The 12,295-nt window shown below is 34.2% G+C and overlaps 1 pseudogene; it reads left to right on the top strand.

Annotated features, from left to right (window-relative positions):
* Positions 1 to 2,405: 2,405 nt before the first annotated feature.
* Positions 2,406 to 4,631, top strand: LOC107003783 (annotated as a pseudogene).
* Positions 4,632 to 12,295: the final 7,664 nt, after the last annotated feature.

Here is a 12,295-nt window from a genome sequence, read left to right as displayed (position 1 = left end):
ATATATAGTTCAGTAAGTATTCATTCTCAACATGTTACAAATTTGGTCATTGCATCCAGTTAGCTCAATATTTAGTATATCATACTCAAATTATATCATTCCTTATTTGATTTATTCAGATTATGTTATTTCAGATGTATTCTATCTTTCATGCTTAGTATCTTCTGGTGATATAGGTTTAGATTCTCTGTATCCAGATCATGCTTAGATCAGTTCCCGATCTCCACAAATATTAGAATCAGTGGTGAGTTCTCGTTGTACGAGGAAAATATTCATGAGTTTTTTTTTAGTATTTTTAGTCCTTTAGTATCAGTTTTGCTAGACTAATCTGGGGCCGGTTCCAATATTTGTAGTCAGTTAGAGTCTATTTTCAAACATAGATAGATTCAGCTTAATTATGAGTTACTGTCTTCCTTATATTAAACTCATCAATTTTGACATATCTCAGTAACAATATATGGGTATTTCCCATCATTTAATTTTGTTTATGACTATAGCTTCCGTATAGTTTCTATTATTCAGTTTATATTTAGTATGCTCATGAACATGCCAACATGGTTAGCTTGCGATCACTTGTGGTCCTAGGTCCCATGTCGCCTCCAGGGGGTAGCCTCAAGGACACAATATCAAGGTGGAAGAAGTAGTGCTTCAATAAAAATACTAATCTGATACTCTTTGATACCGTTAGAGAATTATACTTTGATAGTATGAAGGATGAAGAGACAGATGTTCTATATAGTTAATAGAATAAGGGGAAGTCCGGTAAATAGTTTTTATCGTGGATCCAGTCAGGAAAAATATATATGGAGTTTGTTCTTATTTTTGTAGGTTTTTTGCCTGATAAGCACAATTTTTGTAGTTTTCCATTCTATTTTTTCTATTCCCACAAATTAAAATCTTCTCTAAACAGTTCTAAAATTTAGATATAACTTATCAAAAGCGTTGAATTATTCGTTCGAGACGACTCATGTTTAGGGTATGCTAATTTTCAAAATTGAGCATTAGAAAAAAAATTATATGAAAGAAGATAAAGAATAAGAGGATGAGAAGAGATAAAGATGATAGAAGGAAGAAGGAGAACAACAAATAAATAAGGAATGGAAGGAGAATAAGAAGAAATAAGAGAATAAGGAAGGGAGTCATTAATTACTCGAACTAATGAACATCATGATTAGGAAGGAAGTAGGATTTTAGGATCTAGTGGAAATAAAAAATTTACAAAGAAAGAGTAGGATGGGTAAAACCTTGAAATGCTTTTTATTTAATTGAATGGTCTATGAGTTGCTACAACCATTGCTCGATAATGTAGTTCTGAACATGATCGAGCAACAACACTTTTTGTCTTACTTTTCCAGGATATCAAGTTACCTCCTACTAAAACACAATATCCGAAATCTGGACCCTCTATAATAGTATGGTCTTGACCAATATCGTTTATATATCCAATGATATCCTTATGGACTTGATCATCGAAGATGAGTCCTATACTTGAAACCATTTTATGTATCACCAAATACAAACAATTGCATCACAATGATTATTACAAGGAAGTCATAAACTATCATGCAAGACTCACAAGAAAAGTATGTGATCACTAGTCACTGTAATTTCACTTTCTCACTATCCATATACACCTTCTACAATCCCTAAGTAGCTCCCTGTCAGGAGTTTAGCGTTGGAATCCATAGAAGTGTAAATAATTCTACATCTAATCAGTCTTGTCCGCTCAAAAATGTCCAACTCACACATGCGTTGAAAAATAACAATACTTGATCTAAATTGAGAAACCTCAATACCTAGAAAAAACTTCAGTCTACCGAGGTCTTCATCAGTATGCCAATTTTCTGTGAAAAACCTCAGAGTCCTGCTATTACTTTTTAATTGGTAAAGGATAAGCGTATTGATACTTGATGCCATACAAATGTATAATTACCTACCTTACAAGGAAGTCATACTATTATTTTATTTTTCAGTTTATTTTTATATTGCCCGTCCCCTTCAAACAGCTTAAGGATGCACTTATAAGTAGTTTTTTCTTCCTAAACACAACAATATCAATTCCTTTGTGGCTCCCCTTTACAAATTTTTATTTTATATCTTCAAAGCACTTCCTTTAGTTAATTAGTGTGTGTTCCATTGCCCTATGCTTGGTCGCATGTTCTAAATTAACTAAAAATGAGGGTTGTTCTAGTTAGCCTCTGCTTTGGCCTCTTTTGATCACGTGAAGAAACTTTGGCATCCCGTTGTGGAAATCTAAAAAATGATTTTCAGAAAGAAAGTATATTTTATGTCCCTCTAAATGAAACAATTAGTATTACTTGTTCATTGTATTTGTGGTGAGCACTCTAAGACCTTATAATAGGCCTTTGTTGAATCTTTTATTAGTAAGCAACTCTAACAAACTGATGTTAACTTTTACGTTCCATTTCAAACTACAAACAAGTCCTAAGGAACTACATATAAAAGATCCATCGCTCAATCAAGGAGGTCAGACGAATTCCTTTAGTTTTGCTTGCAATCGGGACATAATGCGAACTGGAACTTCTGAGTCTTTTGTCTACGAGTCCAAGGTGGGTATGATTTTCAAAGTTATCTGCCTAGTTTATTTTAATTTGTCATTAATGGATGAAATATACATAGTTGTTTTGATTATCGTTGTAGGAACATCTACTAGCATCCATTATTTAAATGATAATGGACATGATAATTTTTTGTAAACTAAATGGAACAACATTCATGACTGCATCGTTTAATTACTGCAAAAACATTAGGATGCGGTAAAGGAATTTGGTCTTCAAATTAAACACCACGAAGATAATGTCATATTTTTACAGGGTTAGAAGAAAAGGTCGGATGATTTAGTTTTTGATACAATAGGTATTATTTCCTTCTTTTCAAATAAATTAGGTGTGCTGTAAAATGCACATGCAATTTTAAAAGGTTGCTGTAGTTATTTTATTCTTTCAGTAACCTAGAATATAATGTGTTTATTTGTCTTAATGGGAACAAAATAACCAAACATTTAAAGATTTTCATTCAATGGCGTCTTTTGCATGTCACGTAAATGTGGATTTCGTAATTACCTTTGCCAAAAATATCAACCATCAGCTTGTTTCAGTGAGTCCATGGGCTTAATCTGTGTATTTCCTATTCAAAAGCACTCCGTGTAGAATATAGGATTCACTTTAACTTTTTTCTTTCCCTTTTGTCATATGTCGTCTCACTGTTTCTCAGTTTTAATGCCTTGTGCTTGTGGGGTATTATAGTTGCTCTCGGCGAGATTTACTTAGCAAGTGGAACCGGTTCTGAAATTAAGGATACTTCTAATGGGAAGAATAAGTTGGAGGCCATCGAAAAAATCTTAACATTGAACAGTTGCCAGCTGCCAACTTATAATGGAACTCAGATTACAGATATTCCATATATGAGGAACGTAATAGGAATTGTTGCTTTTCTTGGCAAGGCTGACGATGATAATATCAGCAGGCTAGTTTCACATAGCATCCGGTAATTCTACAAATAAAGCATAAAGAAGAAAAAATAAATTAGCATTTTATGAGTCCACTTTCTATATATGCTACTCCCTGTTCATGATATCATAGTACTTGTCCACTCTGTCCGAATAAAGATTAAAATATGTGGTTGCATAATGGTGAAGACTTGAGAAAAAAAGTTTGATATAGTTTGGTCATTGAATTTGTAATTGGAATACTTAGAGTGATTAGGGTTTGGATGTCACAGAATAAGGTAGAGGGTTAGTTGGTATTTGAAAGTTTTCTGGCTTTCTAAGCTCTTACAAAGTAGTCCTACATCAATTGGGAAATGAATGTGTGGTCTGCGTAAAAAATATTGAGAAATCTTCCCCTCATGACATAAACTATGGGATTAAGTTTTGCACTAGTGTCATATCTTTACCAAGAAGTAGACAGATGATGGAAGTTCACTATACTTGCCAAAAACAATTTAAAAGTTCACTGTATTATGACAAACTTTTGTATATTAATCTCTAAAATCCAGGAGTCTCTCCGACTATATTGTGATAGAAACCATGTTAGAAGTTGTTTTCTAGACGCATGACGGACTTAAAGTAGTGCAAACATATGATATGAAAGGTCTTATGAAATAACCTTCTGGTTTTCATGTTATTGAAGCTTCAATTGGTAGACCTTTAAATCACCGATATCTTGTAATTTTTCTCAAGAACTTATGGTTTGAGGTTATGATGATCTCTTTTTGCAAATACATCTCATATTATTTAGCACTTATTTACTATCTTATCTTTTTCATTTTTGGTTTATTATTTTAGACCATACACTGGTGAATTTATTGTTGAGGACCCTTAGAGGAGTCTTTCCATAAGGAAGCCAAGATACCTCAACGAGGAAACTCGTCCAGGTCTTATTTGTTTTGCTGTCAACATGATCAATTTTGACAATGTGAACTTATATTGTATTACAAGCACTGGTCATGGATTGTGAGACACCCTCTTCTATGGACTCTTCTCACGGTTGCAAGTATACAAAACAAAGGCAGACATGATGCAGGCATTACCTTTTATAGTTGATGGAGCCATATTATTAGACAGTGGGATCATAAAGAGTGCTGGTATATTTTCTCTAGGCAAAAGGTAAAGAGGCTTGTCTTAAATATTGTGTTTATTATATTAATAAATTTTTGTTCTTTAATAGTTCAACTTGCTTTTTTTTAGATAAGGGTACTTCCGTATTCATAAAAAAGTATCATCCAATAGAATTCAAGTAGAAGTTAAGATTTATATAAAGTTCAAAATTCAAGTTTATCTGAGATTCAAGAAAAAGATGTAAACCCCTTGAATTCATATCTGAAAAGGAGAAACAATCACAATTTGAAATAAAAAATACGATTATTGCATTTTCGTTCATGTTTTTTTCTCAATGTGAATTTTATCGTCTAGAAATCATTGCACGCCCAGTGGGACAATCTCTACATATCATCTCAACTTTTCAACCATCGAATAATATCAAGATTACTTCCATGATGAACAACCCTTGATCAACTTCCTCTAAGGCTACTAGCTCCAAGTTCTCTATTGAAATTGAAAGCATTTTTGGTATTACCTATGGAAATTTCAGAGTTGTTACGAGAAGCAAGACTTTTATGCTAGGATAACGAACACTTCAAGTATTGTCTGTATCAACTGCATATTTTGAGTCTGCTACTCCAAAAGGAGAAAGTGTAACAACCCTAAAAATGGTTATACTAAATAATGCTTAATGTGTCTAGAATACCTACGATTAAACCGGGTTCACACGGATTGATGCGCGTAGAACCAGACCTCTGAACCCTTGCTACATCCAAGCCAACTAACTTGGGAATTTAGTTGAGCTAGAAATGGTTGGGTCTAGCCATGTAGGGCTCTCAAATACGAAGATTTACTCAGATGAGTCTTTACCGGACCTAAAAAGGGAAACCTTATGTTTGGAGATCTAGGGGTTAAATGGTCTTTTCCAATCAAAGGGTAGTATCATAATTAACCTTAATATGTAATTAATTATTTAATTAATAAGGTGGAGGGTTATTTTTGGGATAAAGGGCTGAAATTGCCCCTTTAGGAAATCTTGCTCCACCCGGGTTCGAACCTAGGTGGAAGAAATGATTTTAATAAAATAATGTTTATTATCTAATTTATGAAAAAGTAAAAATAAGATATTTTTAAAGTTTGAAAGAGTCCTAGTTTACTAAGTCTAAACTACTTAACTCTCTTTCACGCTTAACACTCTCTCATGTTCATCTCCCTTATGTCTCTCCACTCCCTTTATCTTTCACGATTCTCTCTGCCTAACAACCGTACAAGAACAAAAAAAAATACAAAATTCTTCACGGTTGAAGAACTCACAAGAAAAATATAATCAAAACGTAAGCTAAAATGTTAGGCAAAAAGGGAAGTTTTTCCGTCGAGTTTAGTGTTGAAATTTTTTACTTGAACGAGATTTGGAGAGGGTGTTGTACAGCAGGTCATGGGTTGAATAAACGTTAAAATAAGGAATGTGTTTTCTTACTCTTGGTCCCATTCCCAAGTGTCCCTTAAGACTCAGATGAATCTATTCCGAAAATAGGGTTGTTCCTCGTTGCATGTCCCTGTCACTAGCTCCCATTGCTTCGTAGGTTGGATATGTTTGCTGGTAGAAATTAAGGGTGTAATATGTTTTTGTGATGATCATGTTCATGAATGTGTGTTCGGATTTATGTGATTATTAAAGTATGTTTTTCAAAGAATATGAGACAAGTATGTGTGCAAAATGTGTGTTGTCGTGGCTCCTGGCCACGGATTGGAGCATGGAATGACATGTTTTATGGTTGTATTTCACGTACAGAAACTTATATAAACCGTGATGTTCATATGAAGTATAATGTGGCTGATTTGAGTTAAAAACTATTAGCTAAATGATTCACGAAATGCCCTAAGTATTAACTCAAAATGTTAATGAAAAGAAGCTGAAAAATGTAACTCAAATTTCCAACACCTTGTTGGTTAATTTAAGCCAAGTAAAGTTGTTTAATAAGCTACGTAAAATGAAGAAAAATAAGTGAGGTCACTGAGGATTGAACCGTGACCTCACCATTTTAAAAATCATTGAAATAATGTGAGTTAAAAGAATGTGGCATGTGGGATTTAAACCTGTGCGACTTCACCGAAAATGAAAAGAAAAAACAAATAAGAATGAGGTGTGTGGGGTTCGAACCCACTACCTCTTTGTAAAACATTAAAGAGAATTAAAATAAAAATAAAAATTGAGGCATGTGGGAATTAAACCCACAACCACACGGCAGAATAAAGGAAATTAAGGAGAAAAGAAAATGAGATTTTGGTTGTTCGATCCCACACCCTCTTGGTCAAAACAAAAAAAATTTCAAGGAAAAAGGAAAATAAAAGATAATGCGGTTGAGGGGGTTCGATCCCACATCCTCGCAGTCCCAAATGAATGAAAACTAAAGAAATAATTAAGGGAAAATGAAAAGGAAGCGTTGGGGCTCGATCTTGGGTCCCCAAGCCGTGTGGATCAAACTAAATAAATAAAAATGTAGTTTTGTCTATGAAATTCAAAATCCGGTTCCCTTGCCCAAATTCAGTATTGATACATAAGTCATACGTTAATAAATTTTAGAAAAAATAATGTTGCCTACATAGATTGAAATTGAGATCTTGGCATACTGACAAGATGCATAAGTCTTGTACTATATAATCTTAGAAAGATATGAATCACTTAAACAAACTATGATTGAAGCCTCATGGCTTGTATATATAGACCCATAAGTGTAGCATATGTGTAAAGTAAGTTAAGCTAAGATTTATGTAACAAAATGATAAAACCCTAGTTGAATCAAGTAAGAGTGTAAAACACACAAAATGGCAAAGTGATTTGACATATGATGAAATGAACATTCACGTAAAATGGGGTGAGTAATTATGAAGAGTAAATGTGCTAAATCTAATGAATCTGGTGACAACATTATAAGAGGCTAATGTGAAGATGAGAGCGATCTCAAATGAGCGTAAGTAAATTTTACTAAAACGTACTCACCTATTAGAGTGTAAAGCTAAAGAAGAGACTAGTCTGTATGAACACTCTAACGAATTTATTGAGATTAATGTATAGTTAATACTAATGATAAGATGATAAATCATCTATTGACCTATGATGTCCTCGTACTATAAGCCAGCTTCCATGACGTATGAGTTGAATGTAATGGAACTTTATACTGAGCATCGATAAGCTTGCTATGAGCGGTGATGCCTTCTTTTGGGAACGTCAGAAATTCACGTAACTCTCATGAGATGAGACTGTCCGAAATGCCGTGTATTGGTCTCCTTATATCTCCTAGAGTTTATACCTATAGTGCCAATATAGGGATCTAGCAGGGTTCAATTCCCTATATACGCTAGGATATTTTGGTTCACCTTGGCCGGCGATTCTACCCCTTTTCGGTGTGGGAATTACACAGTTGATTTCATGATGCTCATGATCTATGTCGGTTAAGGTTAAAGTTCCCTAAGAAAAAATAAATCCAGCATCAAGAATACACATAATGAAATGAACGATACCAAAGGTGTTAGGATCGGATAATCAAAAGGTGAGCTAGACTTAAGTAATGACAGTAGGTTATTCTTTGTCATTGCACAACAAAACAAATGAGAGTCTTAAACTACATCCTAGGTATGACTGGTGTTTGCACTAGTAGATGAAAGAATGAAAATGAAGTACGTATGAATGAATGAAGCAGACTCTGTGTTTGATAAAGAAGGCTCCCTAGTTGAGGTCCCATATGTTGAGCCCTCATTTTGGGAAGTCCTAATGTAAAGTAAATGATTCCAAGGTCTCATGGAATATGAAAGAATATTATTAACTATGTGATATGGTATGTGTAATATGTTATGTGCTGTTTGCAAACTGATAAGTATGATGATGCATGTTACTCTCATGGCATGACTTTCTTAAATAACAATTTGGGAAGTACACTGACTTGACTTTTCATAATTCATTTCGTTAGGAGAGAGCTCTTCTTAATCATGCATGTCCTTGGTGAGTGCTTGCATATACCCATACTCAGTTTAAGTGTGTACTAATCCCATATAACTTTATACTTGTAGGTGCAGGTGCAGGTTGATGCTAAAGCTTATGATACAACGTTGTTGCTATCCGGACGTAGAGCATTCATCCGGACTTGGTAGGTTTGAGTTAATGGAGTATGTTCCACTAGCATTTCTTTCCCATTTTATTTCACACGTTGCCTTGGTGCCATTTTTGCAAGTAACACTTAATGTAGTATTGAACTATTCATTTCATTTAATGATCTTAATATTAGATGGTTGATTGTGAATGTTTATGAGTTTAAGTAGAATGTCTTTTATGAATGTTAAGTAACTAAAAGTTTAAATGTTCCGCTAAAATTAACCTAGATGAATTAACGATGACGTATGTAGACTTGTATACGACCTCTGAGAGGTCAACGAGCCACTCTCATATGGGATCTAGACTTCGGTCATGACTGAAAGTTCCTCCACAAATGTTCTAGGAGGAGGAAGCAGTGTTACTGAACAGATCAAGAAGATATTGGCTCTAATTGAGTAATCTGGTTCAAGAACTCTACCACGAGATAGAACTATGATTCCACTAATGAATTATCTCCACATTAATTGCGTAACGTTAGTCCACTGAATATTAACTTACGCCACAATACAAGTTACTCTCCTACATTTCCTATGATCATGCAAACAATGGTGACTGTTGCTTCCTCTCCTGAGGAACAACTCCCAAATATGATGAAGTTGGTCGAAGGATTGATAAAGCATGTACAACACCAAGAGTCTCTAATTTATAATTTTATTGATAGGGTGGAAAGACATTTTGATGGATAAGCGAGCCATGCTCCATTAAAGGATATTGGAGTTCAAGAGATCGGAGACCTTACGAAGAGAGCACCGCTTAAGGAGATGCCACTTTCTTCTTATGGCAATGATTCCACTCGATTGCTTGAAGGAGTTTATTGAAGTCACTATCTAGTATAAGTATAAAAACTCCACCATGACTTCTCATATGTATTCTAAGCCATACACCGCTAGCATTGATGTCAAGACCCTCAAAATGAATATAGGTGTCTAGAGCCTCACTTGTGCCTAAAAAGGTTAATAACATGTTAATTAAGTTATTTACAGTGTGTATACTTGATTTGAAGTGGTTTGGAGGTAAGTCCAAGAATGCTCGAGATATTATAAATTTAGACCTTAGGCGTGCTAGTTTGTTCTAGTGTGCCTTGGTAGGTTTTAAGTGTTATTGGATGATCAAATTGATGTAAGTTCCTTAACTTGTTAAAAGATGTATTAAGGTTTGAAATGTCCGATTACGACTCCCCAAGGACCACCCAAGGGGTCCTTGTGGAGGACCCAAAAGCTGCTTAGACACTAACTTTGCAGTGTCAACCTACACCTGGAAAACGACGCCGAGTACTCTCATCGAAGCCCCAAATATTGGGGCGCTTTTTAATGAGGTTAAGGTGTGACGTAGAAAATGGAAACAACATTCCCTAGCTGAATAACTTATCTTAGTCTGCCTTTTAGGTTCTTGCGCCTTATTCGCGTGGATAAACAGTTAGACGTGTGAGATAAACCCTTATAATGCAAGACCTAGTTACCGTCTATGGAGCAACAGGAAGGCCCGTCACTCCATCTATGCCCCAACATCCATGCTCGTCGATTGGACCTGCAACTGCACGGCATGCGGGTTATCCACTTAAGGGGTGAATGGGAAATTCACCCTATTTCCTAATTAGACTGTGGACGGTTTGTTTAAGTGTTTTTAGGTATTTTAAGTTAGTATATAAGTATTTAACCCCAATTAGACATCATTCTTCAAATTAAACTTTCCCTCTGAAAACAAACTCTCTCGAAGCCCCCCATTGAAGACCAATCTCAAGAACAAGCTATGGAGGTGGATTTTTGGAGCTTTCTTCTCAGATTTCTCTAGAATTTCTAATGTAGAAGGTATGGTAGTCCTTCATCCCTAGATAACCATTCATCTTTGGAGTCCTTTCAAAGTTTTTTGAAATATGATTCTAAGTCAAAAATCATATCCTTCAATTTAGAAATGTGTTCATTGTTAAAGTGATTTCAAAATCATTCAATTGGGTCTTGTTATCTTGTTAAGCGGATGATTAGATTATAATTCAATTTCTATTAGATTATAATATTTATTATCTATATTAATTGATTATGAATTATAGAGAATTGATCAACATGATCACTAGCTTGGAGATTTAGTAAGTTCACCTATTTCTTTTTATTAGATTAGATTGTATATTGTATTGATATGATTGGTCCATTTAGTGGCGGTGTTTACATCCTTGTACATGTTATATGTTATGATCATGGACTTAAATGTGTTATATGCAAGATGAATTTCTATGATGATTTCCATGTTTAGGAAGTTGAAGGATTTAGCCTTGATTCTAATATCATGTTCTAACTGAATTTATGTTATGTGAAGTATATGCATAATGTTCCACATTAGTTGCATGATCTAGGTGTGTGGATGGTGTTATATATATATGATGATCATGTTAGGGTTAGGGGTGGTCTAGAAGGCTAATGTTGATGAATACTCTTATAGCATGACCCCTACCTATATAAATCCTATATGAATGTGTAATCAAGACATGCTAGGAGTCTTCTATTCTAATTTGGAATATTATCTTGTGTCCTATGATGTAATGTGAGTGTGTGTTGTCTATAGTCCTTAATAATCTATATGTGTGTGAATTGAGACTTGAGGAATGTTGTACATGTTTTTTGATCTTTAGAGGGTGGCTTCCTCAAGGTTATTTTATAGCCATTATGTGTTTATGATTGACCAATGTATACACAGACAGTTCATACATGACTATGAATAGGATATATTCATGATGACAAAGGAAAGGATTGTTCTCCTATGCATTGTTACCTATTTCTATTGATGTGAAGTACGTGATTAATGAAGTTATGAACATGTGAAATTAGTGTTGTTTATTTTAAGGTAGATCTTAACTTGTAGGGACAGACATGATGTATGACTGTATGAATATGTGAAAGGACATTCTCACATGAAGCAGGGTCCATGATGAAATGACATTCTCATCCTAGAATCCTTTGAGCAATATGATGCATGAAGGAGCAAGCTCCTAAAGCCTTCTTTATGAACTAATGCATCAAAGGCTTATATACATACTAGACTTTGGGCACGCGCAACTCATGTGAATGAGTATAAAACTTAAAAATATAATTACACAAATATAATTAAAAAATGAATTTGATTAATCAAATAATTTTCTTTAAGAAAGTGTAATTTTTGAAAGATCATGAATATACATCATATGTAGTTATTAAATAGAGAAGAAACATTGTTATGCAATATTCCTCATCTGATTTATTCTTTAGTATCTATAAGTGATGTATGTGCTTTAAATGCGTAAACAAAGTATCATATTGAGTTGAGTTATATTTATATTGAACATCATAGAATTTCTTGATTATTTATTTATAATGTTAAGATTTCTTTGACGAAATCAGTTGCAAGTCTAAACAAGAAGTTGGAACAATAATATGCTAGACCACATAATTTAAAGGTCAACATTATAGTTACAAAAATATTTAATATGTTAAAGCTTCATCGTTCTTTTTAAGGAATAATAACCTCCACCTTTTTACAGATATTACATATCGATAACTTCTCGTCGAAGGAAAATGGTGTTTTGTAATAGTTGTAGAGAAAATCCATTGACATAT

The sequence above is a fragment of the Solanum pennellii genome, chromosome 11, assembly GCF_001406875.1.
Source record: "Solanum pennellii chromosome 11, SPENNV200".
In the NCBI taxonomy this organism is placed as follows: domain Eukaryota; kingdom Viridiplantae; phylum Streptophyta; class Magnoliopsida; order Solanales; family Solanaceae; genus Solanum; species Solanum pennellii.
The sequence above is the reverse complement of the archived record's forward strand: the minus strand, read 5'-3'. Positions and strand labels throughout refer to the sequence as shown.